Source organism: Hypanus sabinus, chromosome 8, assembly GCF_030144855.1.
Source record: "Hypanus sabinus isolate sHypSab1 chromosome 8, sHypSab1.hap1, whole genome shotgun sequence".
NCBI classification, from domain to species: Eukaryota; Metazoa; Chordata; class Chondrichthyes; order Myliobatiformes; family Dasyatidae; genus Hypanus; species Hypanus sabinus.
In genome coordinates, this window is record NC_082713.1 from 85,333,873 (window position 1) to 85,346,282 (window position 12,410).

A 12,410-nucleotide genomic window follows, 5' to 3' on the forward strand; every position below is an offset into this window, starting at 1 on the left:
GACACACTCTCCGTACGATCCTTACCTTCAACAGAATGCACTGTGAAGCATATACCGTATGGTTGATTATCCTTCTTACAGCTTTCCTTGTATTTGCCATCCTGTCCCTTTTCCTATCCTGTCATAAGAACATTATAAAATAAGTACACATTTAAGCCAATCAAACCTAAAGCCTACTCTGCCATGCAGTATGTCAGTGGCTGATCTGTCCTGGGTGTCATGTCCTCTTCTGAACCAATTCCAATGCCCTCAGTTCTCTCATCTTTCAAACCTTTGTATTCTTCCAGAGGATCATCACTCTCTATAGGAAGTATCTACATACTCAATTTTAAATGACAGCCCCTTCCTCCCGCTAATAGCGGAGTTAAGGGATACGGGGAGAAGGCAGGAATGGGGTACTGATTGCGTATGATCAGCCATGATCACATTGAATGGCGGTGCTGGCTAGAAGGGCCGAATGGCCTGCTCCTGCACCTATTGTCTCGCACTAATCAGTGATGTTTCTGCACTCTCAGTATTCAAGTCTGATTCTCACGCGTTCAATTCTTTAGCATTTCCTCCAAGTTATTGGTCTCATTCCTGATCTCTCACTGCGCAGCGGGTTATGAGGAACCTTCGAAATGCCGATGCTTTAGCACTGTTCACAGGTGTGCTGTCTGCCAAAGAACTAACAGTTATCAAAACCTTTAACCTTCCAACCACTTCCCCTTTCTCCTATGAAACTTTCGTCCAACACCCACCCTTCTGAAATTCCTCTGGGGTATTCCTGGGGTATGTTGTGAAATTTGTTGTCCACCTGCAGCATTTGTTGTTTTGCAGTAAATTATAATAAAAAGTCTACAACTAACAACAAGAAAATGAATACAGTTCTCATTTCTGAGGAATGAGTTCTTTTCCCTTTCACCTCTCCACCTCTCTGTCCTTCCAAATCTCAGCACCTTCCATCTTTGTATTTGTGTCCGCTTTCCCATTCCATCCACCCTGCCCACTCTTCCCCATCACCCATCTCCATTTCCCTCCCTCTCCATCCACCCACTACACTCACAGGCTTTACCCCTCCCTCCCCTCATCTGATTCAACTTCGTCTACCCCTCACTTCCCATTATCACTTCCTTGACTGATCAAAGTCCAGCCCTGGTAGCCCTTTGTGCTCCTGCTGATATCCTCCTAGCAGCGGTCCCTCCTCACCCTCTCCTCCCCGAACTTCTTCCATTTGCCTCTCTGTTCATCTTTGATTCCATGCATCCACCTACCTCTGGTTTCCAGCTCTCCCCTCCCCTACATACCTCAACCTGCCCATCATCTTCACCCCTCCTCAGTCCACCAGTCTCCCTCTCCCTCTCCCCTCCCTCTCCCCTCCCCTTCCCTTTCCCCATCCCCTACCCTTCCCCCCTAGCCCCTCCCTTTACCCCTCTCCCCCCTCCCTTTCCCCCACTCCCCCCTCTCCCTGCTCCCTCCTCCCCACTTAACCCCTCTCTCTCCTCCTCTGTCCAGCTCTTAGCAATAGTCACCACCAGAGAGGATTCCCCTATACACAAAGAAATTGCCCTTTTTTATATTCTCTTCAAGACCCCTTACTCTGATTCTTTCCCAGATGTACATGCTTTTACCATGATCTACTCTCAAGGCTGCAGACTAGAACTCACTGTAAGTTCTCAAAACATTACTGTAGACTGATTCCCTTGTGTGGTGAACTACATATACCTGTCTGGACACGCCCCCTGCTGACTGCTCCTGTGGCTCCTCCCACAGACCCCTGTATAAAGGTGATTGAGGCCTGAGCCCGGCCTCTCAGTCTCCAGGATGTAGTATGGTGGTCAACTTCTGCTTGTTCCTTCTTCCAGTCAATAAAAGCCGATATCTTGCCTTTACGTCTCAGAGTGAGTTATTGATGGTGCATCACCTTGTACTTTCTTAACATATTCCTACATCCCAAACTAACGCTATTTGGTCTTACAAACTTCCATTTCCTCCTACACATTTCAAGTATTCTATGGAGGAATCAAAATGAACTCTTGCCTTACACTCAGTTACATCTTGCACCATCAGAAAGGAAGCCAAGTTACTCATTCTCCACAGGCCTGCAGTAGCGTGGGCATTCTAAAATCCCGTAACTGGAACAAAATGAAACAGTCTTCAGTCAAGTTGAAAATTAGGTGGCTGATGCATTTGTTTGCTCAGGAGGGACAGGCACTAGAGCTGCATTCCTCGTGCTCAAAGAACAGGCTGTAGCCTCTTGTCCATTCCAATTTTCCACAGACAAATCAAACTTTACAGCAGATCACAGCTGTGCAGTAACAGGACAGTTGGCAATGTTCATTGTGGCTGTGAATCTCAATGAGAGCCTTACACATGACACTGATTGTGCATTTGGAAAACAGAGTTTCTTTATGATGAAAGGACCATGGGACCAAACATTACAAAGGAACCCTCTACCCATAATGAAAGTCATCATTAATGATTGAGAAAATCAGCTGAACCAAAGTTAGAAGGTGGCAATTCCCAGCAGTACAGTTGGTATTAATATTTCCTCCTTGATACCAGATTTTCAGGTGTGGCATATTGACAGATAAATGAAGAAATGCCTGTGTAAAATAGGTACACATTACCAGCTGGATTGCAGTGGTTCATCCACACTTTCTTGTGCAATTAGAAATGAGGCACTAAAACGCTGCAATGTGCACATCTGTGAATGACACTTTTAAAAAAAAATGTAGCTGCTTCCATTTCGTCTGAGGTCTATTCAAATTTCTGTATTTCAAGGGTGCCCTGTTTACTTCTGTACTGGAGAGCGGTCCGTAAATGCAGTTGTTACACACGCACATTCACACACATGCAACCTTTGCCTTGTTATTCTACTGTTGTACTGTCTTCCCTGGTACGTTCTCGCAATGGGTCCTAAACTGAGCTGATGCGCTCAGGTTGGCTTTGTGTATCATTCCCATCGTACACAGTGGAATATTTCCATTTCTTTAGTAATGAGGATATATAACTGTGTATATATGGTTTATATACTGTATTTAGTGTAGATAATTCTATTTATTTTGTAATATGATTGTAACTACACTGTGGGGCGCATCATATTCTAGCTGATATCTAGTCTTAAGTTAACTTTGTTGGTAATTAAAGATGGTATGTCCTGGTGCCTAACAGAAAGGTTTCATCCTCAGTATGAGAGAGATTGGGGCTTCCAGGCATTCACGCTGGACAAGGACAAGTACGGGACTATTATTTATAATACTTGAGGACCCATTTTGAGACTTCCAGTTTAAGATGGTGCTTTTGAAGGTGAGCAGCAACTTACTGACAGTTAACTAAACAAGACTTACAACTAAATACTTTATTAATATTAACATTTTTTCTGTCAAAAATTAAGGTAAATAGTCACTGCAAACAACGAAGAGGTGAGTGAAGGCAAGGCTGAGTCAAGGGTTGGGGTGAAGTTGGGGCAAGGTCAAGGCATATTTGAGATGATGTTGGGGCAAGGTCAAGGCATATTTGAGATGAAGTTGAGGTGAGGTCAAGGTATATTCGAGATGAAGTTGGGGCAAACAGAGGACAGAAAAGTTGGAGAAAAGGAGGACAGGTGGATTCGAGGCCTGTCCACTGACTCCAAGAGCAAGGTTTAATTGATCCAATTGCTGGGACTTTTTGAAAAGGTTGGGTATGGGCCGACATGTGATACAGGGTCCAGGCCCAGAGTGTATCGAAGTGATCGGGCCTGGGTCCCAGAGCAACGAATGACCTGATGTTTGGATGATTTAAATGCCAGGCCAGATGGATTGAAAAGGCAGGGTGTCGGGACCAGACGTGAGGACTGGGCTGGTTCTGCTTGCAGTACTGCAACGTTTACTTTGCTCTTCGTTAAACTGAGACTGCTCTCTGGCTGCTCCGGGCTTTGTGTCTGAGGACTCACTTTTGTTCTAAACACTGTTTGGTTACTTTTATTGTTTGCACAATTTGATTTTTTTCTCTCTCTGCACATTTGTTGTTTTTTTTTGTGGGTTCTTTTGGGTTTCTTGTTTCATGGCTGCCTGTAAAGAGACGAATCTCAAGGTTGTATAATGTAAACATTCATTGATAATAAATGTACTTTGAACTTCAAACTCTATGTTTTCTAGTAGATATCTGTAAATATTGACAGTTTTCTTTTCATTATTTTTGTAAGTTTGATTTGTGACACACCTAATAAATGCCCTTACACCAAAGTACTAAGCAACTTCAGCCATTTTCCCTTTGGTCATAGCCTACTCATCTAACAACTTCTTTTGAGATTAGTTGTTAAAATTAGATAAATTGAACTGTTCAATTCTACTTTTCTTATTGGGAGTCCTGCTTCTCTAATACAAATGACCAAGATTAATTCTCTGAACTCTTCATCAGAGTTCAAAGTAAGTTTATTGTTGAAGTGTGTATATGTTATTATACTACACTGAGATTCATTTACAGAAAATAACAAATACAACAGGATTTATGAACAAACCTGTACATAAGCTGACAATGATTGACAACCAGCATGCAAAAGAAGACAAACTGCAAATAAGAATTAATACTGAGAATCTGAATTGTAAAGAGTTGTTGAAAGTGAGTCTTCAGGTCCAAGAATCAGTTCACGCCGGTTCAGGATCTCGATGACTGTAAGGTAATACATACAAAATGCAGCAGGAACTCAACAGCATCTCGGCAGAGGAACAAACATTTGGTGTTTGGGCCAAGACCCTTCATCGGGACTGGAAAGGGAGAGGGGAAGAAGCCAAAATAAGAAGGTTGGGGAAGGGAAAGGAGTACAAGTGGAGGGCGGAATTTAGTTGCGATGGTGCTAAACAACAAATCCCTTGCTTGCATCTTCAGAACCAGATCTATATCTAACTTTGATATCTCTTTTCTTTTCTTTTTCCTTTTCAAGGTCCTTTTGAAGACTCTGACCTGGAGTTACTCTCTGACTTTGGTTCTTTGTGGGAATGGAACCCACTCTCAGGGCCTCACGACCAGCCGCTTTTCAATATCCCAATGACGCAGTCTGGAAGACCAGCGTGCCTTCAGGGTTTCAGATTTCCGTGGCTCTGGAGACGGGCTGATTCAAGGCTGGTGCTGCTGTCTGATGCATCGCAGGACACAGAAGATCGGAAGCAGTGGGCTGGCTGTGTGCCCAGAGGCACAGAGTTCGGAAGAAAATGAAGCAACAGACTTTTAACACCGTAAATCAGCGAGTTTTTGTTATGTCTCCCCTCTCGCTGTGAAACTGACACCTCTTCTTCCCTTATTAGGAAGAGAGAGAGCCTGTGGTATGTCGAATTACCAGGTGAACAAGTAGTCTTTAGTGTACTGCATGGCCGTGTCTTTATTGATGCTTTGCTGCACACTTGAGTGCTCGGTGGAGGGTGCAGATGCTTTTTTTTTGCTGGTGGGGGTGCGAGGATGTTGTTTTACTGCTGCTTCTGTGTGGGAGGGAGGAGCTGGTGGGGGGAGTGCTTTGGGATTCTAGCATTTAACTCTCATTCATTCTTTGGGGCACTCCTCTGTTTTTGTGGATGTTTGTGATGAAAAAGCATTTCAGGATGTATAATGTATATATTCCTCTGACATTAAATGTACCTATTGAAACCTATCAACAAGTGGGCAGGTGATAGATGAATCCTGGTAAGGGGGAAGGTGGGGGGGTGGGGAGGCGGTTTGAAATAAGAAGCTGAGAGCTGATGGGTGGAAAAGGTAAAGGGCTGAAAAAGAAGGTATCTGATAGGAGTGGATGATGGATCATGGGAAGAAGGGAAGTAGGAGAGGCACCAGAGCGATGTGAGGGCTAGTGAGGAGGAATAAAAGGGGAAACATAGAAACATAGAAAATAGGTGCAGGAGTAGGCCATTCGGCCCTTCAAGCCTGCACCGCCATTCAGTATGATCATGGCTGATCATCCAACTCAGAACCCTGTACCTGCTTTCTCTCCATACCCCCTGATCCTTTTAGCCACAAGGGCCATATCTAACTTCCTCTTAAATATAGCCAATGAACCGGCCTCAACTGTTTCCTGTAGCAGAGAATTCCACAGATTCACCACTCTCTGTGTGAAGTTTTTCCTCATCTCGGTCCTAAAAGGCTTCCCCCTTATCCTTAAACTGTGACCCCTCGTTCTGGACTTCCCCAACATTAGAAACAATCTTCCTGCATCTAGCCTGTCCAATCCCTTTAGAATTTTATACGTTTCAATAAGATCCCCCCTCAATCTTCTAAATTCCAGTGAGTATAAGCCTAGTCAATCCAGTCTTTCTTCATATGAAAACCCTGCCATCCCAGGAATCAATCTGGTGAACCTTCTCTGTACTCCCTCTATGGCAAGAATGTCTTTCCTCAGATTAGGGGACCAAAACTGCACACAATACTCTAGGTGCAGTCTTACCAAGGCCTTGTACAACTGCATTAGAACTTCCCTGCTCCTGTACTCAAATCCTTTTGCTATGAATGCCAACATACCATTTGCCTTTTTCACCGCCTGCTGTACCTGTATGCCCACTTTCAATGACTGGTGTACAATGACAACCAGGCCTCATTGCACCTCCCCTTTTCCTAATCGGCCACCATTCAGATAATAATCTGTTTTCCTGTTCTTGCCACCAAAGTGGATAACCTCACATTTATCCACATTAAATTGCATCTGCCATGAATTTGCCCACTCACCTAACCTATCCAAGTCACCCTGCATCCTCTTAGCATCCTCCTCACAGCTAACACCGCCGCCCAGCTTCGTGTCATCTGCAAACTTGGAGATGCTGCATTTAATTCCCTTGTCTAATTCATTAATATATATTGTAAACAACTGGGGTCCCAGCACTGAGCCTTGCGGTACACCACTAGTCACTGCCTGCCATTCTGAAAAGGTCCCGTTTACTCCCACTCTTTGCTTCCTGTCTGCCAACCAATTCTCTACCCACATCAACACCATACCCCCAATACCATGTGCTTTAAGCTTGCACACTAATCTCCTGTGTGGGACCTTGTCAAAAGCCTTTTGAAAAATCTAAATATACCACATCCACTGGCTCTCCCCTATCCACTCTACTAGTTACATCTTCAAAAAATTCTATAAGATTTGTCAGACATGATTTTCCTTTCACAAATCCATGCTGACTTTGTCCGATGATTTCACCTCTTTCCAAGTGTGCTGTTATCACATCTTTGATAATCAACTCTAGCCTTTTCCCCACCACCGATGTCAGACTAACCGGGAGCAAGAATGGGAAATGGAAAAAGAGAGGAGGAGGAAGGGGAAGAAGTTACCTGAAGTTAGAGAAATGGGTGGGTTGAAAAAAATCTACGTTGAGTCTCACGAATTCGAGGCTGAACTGCAAGCACCAGCTACAGTAGATGATGCTGACAGTCTCGCAGGTGAAGTGTTGCCTTACCTGTTTGGGGCCATCTCTAACACCTCTTTTTCCCCTTCTCAATCTCTGGAGACAGACTTTATATTTTTATATCATTTATAAACCTACTGACTCTCATAGCTATCCCAACATGTCACTTGAAAAAATGCAATTCCCTTTTCTCAGCTTCCGTCTCCACTGCATCTGTTCTCAAGATGAGGCTTTCCATTCTAGAAGATCTGAAATGTCCTCCTCCTTCAAAGAGTAAGTTGTCCCTTCTACTACTATCGATTGTGCCCTCGCCCTTTCTTCTCACCACCATAGGAAGGATGATCCTGTAGCGCAGTTACAGATTGGTAGCTATGAATTTGTGGGCATCACTGAGCTGCGGCTGAAATAAGATTATAGTTGGGAGTTTAATATCCAAGGATACACAAAGAATCTAAAGGACAGGCAGATAGGTGGAGGCGTGTGGATGGCTCTGTTGGTAAAAATATCAAATTCTTGGAAAGAAGTGACATAGGATTGGAAGATGTAGAAACCTTCTGCGTAGAGTTAAGAAACTGCAAAGGTAAGGAGACCCTGATAGGAGTTATATACATGCCTCCAAACAGTGGCCAGGGTGTGGACTACAAATTACAATAGGAGATAGAAAATGCATTTTAAAAGGGCAATGTTATGATAGCCATGTGGGATTTCAAAATGCAAGTAGATCGGGAACATCAGGTTGGTAGTGAATACAAAGAGAGAAAATTTGTAGAATGCCTACAAGATGTTTTATCAGGGAAGTGTGTGGTTCAACCCACTGGGATATCAGCTATTCCAGATTGGGTGTTGTGTAATGAATTGGATTTTATTGGGAAGCTTAAAGGTCAAGGAACCCTTAGGAGACAGTGATCATAATATGAGAAAGCTGAACTTGGAATTTAAGAGGGAGAAGCTAAAGTCCAATATCAGTATTACAGTGGAGTAAAGGGAATTACATAGACATGAGAGATGAGCTGGCCAAAGCTGATTAGAAGGGGACGCTAGGAGGGATGACAACAGAGCAGCAATGGCTGGAGTTGCTGGGAGCAATCTGGAAGGTGCAGGATGGACACATCTCAAAGAAGAGGAAGTTTTCTAAAGGTAGGATGATGCAACCCTGACTAACAAGGGAAGTCAGAGCCAACATAAAAGCAAAAGAGAGGGCAGATAATAAAGCAAAGATTAGTAGGAAGTTAGAGGATTGGGAAACTTTAAAAAACCATCAGAGGGTAATGGAAAAAGCCACAAGGGGGGGAAATTAAATTTGAAAGTAAATTAGCCAACAATATCAAAGGAGATATCAGAAGTTTTTTTGATATATAAAGAATAAAAGAGAGGCAAGAGTAGATATTTGACCTCTGGAAAATGATGCTGGAGAAGTCATTATGGGGGACAAGGAAATTGCAGACAAATTGAACAAGTATTTTGCATCAGTCTTCACTGTGGAAGACATTAGCTGCATTCCAGAAACATGAGAGTATCAGGGAGCAGAAGTGAGTACAGTTGTTATTACCAAGGAGCAGATGCTTGAAAAACTGTAAGGTCTGAAGGTAAATAAGTCACCTGGACAATGGACAATGCCACAGGTTCTGAAAGAAGTAGCTGAAGAGATTGTGGAGGCAATGGTAATAATCTTTCAAGAAACACTAGATTCTGGAATGGTTCTGGAGGACTGAAAAATTGCAAATGTCACTCTTCTTTTCAAGAAGGAAGGGAAGCAGAAGAAAGGAAATTATAGACCAGTAAACTTGACCTCAGTGGCTGGGAAGGCATAGGAGTCAATTGTTGAGGTTGTGGTTTTGGGGTACATGGAGGGATATGATAAAGTAAGCCAAGGTCAGCATGGTTTCCTTAAAGAAAAATCTTGCCTGACCAATCTGTTAGAATTCTTTGATGAAACAACAAGCAGGGTAGACAAAGGAGAATCAGTGAACATTCAGTGGATTTTCAGAAAACTCTTTACAAGGTGCCACACATGAGGCTCTTTAACAAGATAAGAGCCCATGGTACTACAGGAAAGATTCTAGCATGGATAGAGCATTGGCTGATTGGCAGGAGGCAAAGAGTGGGAATAAAGAGAACCTATTCTGATTGGCTGCTGGTAATCTAATGGCAACTAATGGTGTCTACAGGGGGTCTTTGTTGGGACCACTTCTTTTTATTTTGCATGTCAATAATTTGGATGATATAATTGATGACCTTGTGGCCAAGTTTGTGGATGATATGAAGTTAGATGTAGGGGCGGGTGTTGTGGTAGTTAATTGGTTAATCCTATGCTCCTCAGTTAGCTTGTCCCACATGTGAGGAGTTCACATATTGTACAAGCAGAGTTATCAATTAAGTTCAGTTGAATATCCTACAAGCAACCCTGCTAGCATGTTCTGCACTATCCCTTAATATTGAACATAATATGGTCTCAGAAATGGTTGATCGTTGATGAATTCAGATTACAGACCAAAGGAAATTCCCAATGAGCAAGAATTTACGACTGTTACGACTGTTCTTGTTGGTACATACCCATACAAAATATCCAAAGTCTTATCAACCTAAACTTCTAGTCACTAACTGAATACACTGAGGTTGAGCTGGGGCTTGGCCAGGGTTGCTAGGCAATGCCTTTGAGTGGTATCCAAACGTGGATACTGTATATTGTAATAATCTGTGAGCCACTATCCTGGGGAAGTGCACAGACACACAGACACAACAAAGGTTGGTCTAACTTACAAGGAGAGAAAAGAAATTTTTGTAGTCCAAATAAATAAAATAATAGACAAAAAGAAAATGGAGCAATACCTAGAGTACCTACATCTACTTAGCCAAATAAAGCCTGCTGAAACATTTGATTTCTCTAAACCAGGAGACTTTGAGAGATGGCTCTGAAGCTTTGAAAGATTTTTAGGGTTGTAAGCAATCTCACTCAGGCTTTAGAAGAGCATCAAGTAATCACACTGATATACTGCATGGGTGACAAAGCAGATGACATCATGGGTGGATTAGGGCTGACAGATGATCAGCAAAAAGGAGTAAAAACAGTGCAGGACAAATACAATTTCACAGGAAAGTGAAATGTGATATATGAGAGGAAACAAGATTCAGTCAGAAAGATGTGACAGTCGAGCTCTGCTCAAACAAAGCAGACAAGCAAAGCAAAGAGAAAGTAGAATGTCCAACTGCAGGAGATGGGCAAGTCTCCCTTCCATGTCAAAGAGAGCTGTCCAGCAAAGGAAGTGAAATACCATCAACGTAACAGAGATGGCCATTATAAAAGTCAGTGTCACTCAAAAGCCGTTCTACAGGAGGTCAAAGAAGATCATGATTCAGACAAAGTGATAGCTTTCCTTGGGGCTCTAGATTCAAATAAACAAGGCTGGTGTACTATGATTCGGTTGCAAAATGAGGCAGTGATGTTCAAAATGGACATTGTCACTGCCATCCCAAAATGTCTGTTCACAAAACTGGTGAAGAAAACAGGCATTATGCTAAACCCAACAAAGAAAGCTGACAGGGGAACAGTATGAAAGGAATATTTACTACTTCCATCCATAAATCTGTAAAACAGTTAAAAGAAGATCTCTATGTTGTTCAGAATCGCTTCTTACCAGTACTGGGACGAGATGACATTGAGAAGCTGAACCTCATTGCAAGGTTGGATTTGCTAATCAATCAACGTTCAGTGGCAGGAGAAATACCCAGAGTTGTTCACAGGCATGGGAGTACTGAAAGGAGAGTATTTTATCCAACTGAGGCTGAAAATGATTTCCTAATCTCTGACCACTGTGAGGCATTGATGTACAATTCCATTGATGTACAAAGTCAGAGTTGAACTTGAAAGAACAGAGGCACAAAACTAAAGTGAATAGACCTACTGACTGGTGTACGGGTATCCCAGTCGGCAGTAATGGACAGAGATTGCAGAGCCCGCATACCTTGGGTGGAAAGACTACACGATTGACCACTGGGATGATTGAGAGCTTTGCGACATGGAGCCATGAAAACAACTTTTCTCTCAATGTCAGCAAAAGTGCGGGTCATTGGCCAGGAGAAGGGGTTGTGCACATGCTGCAGGCTTCATCAACGGTGTTGAGATTAAGAGATTGGGGAGTTCACCAGTCGCCCCTCCTGGTCTAACCACATTGATATCATGGCCAAGAGAGCTGAGCAGCACCTCCAGAGTCATAGAGACAAAGAGTCATGAAGAAGCACAGCATAGAAACGGGCCCATTGGCCCATCTAATCCATGCTGAAACTATCTAAACTGCCTACTCCCATCGACCTGCACCGGGACCATAGCCCTCCATATTCCTGCTATCCAAACTCCCCTTAAACATTGAAATTCAGCTCGCTTGCACTGGCAGCTCATTCTCACTCTCATGGCCCTCTGAGAGAAGAAGTTTCTCATGTTTCCCTTAACCGCTGACATCTGGTTGTAGTCCCACCCAACCTCTGTGGAAATGTTTGCTTGCATTTGCTCTATCTACACCCCTCATAGTGTTGTATACCTCTGTCAAATCGCCTTTCAGTCTTCTACATTCCAATGAATACAGTCCTAACCTATTCAATCTTTCCTTATAACTCAGGTCCTCCAGACTCGGCAACATCCTTGTAAATTTTCTCTGTACTCTTTCAACTTTGCTTACCTCTTTTCTATAGGTTAGTGACCTAAACTTCACAAAACCCCAAATTAAGCCTCAGCAAAATCTTGTATTTCAACATAACATCCCATCTCCTCTTCACAATATGTTGATTTATGAAGTCAACTGTGCCAAAAGATTTCTCTACGACCCTATCTACCTGTTTTGCCACTTTCAATGAACTATCTAATGCCTTTATTCTACCACATTGCTCAGTGCCCTACCATTCACTGTGTAAGACATACCCTGGTTGGTCCTACCGAAGTGCAAAACCTCAAACTTGTCTGCATTAAATTCCATTTGCTATTTTCAGCCCATTTTCCAGCTGATGCAGATCCCTCTGCAAGCCATGATAGCCTTCCTCACTGACAACTATGGCCACAATCTTAGTATCATC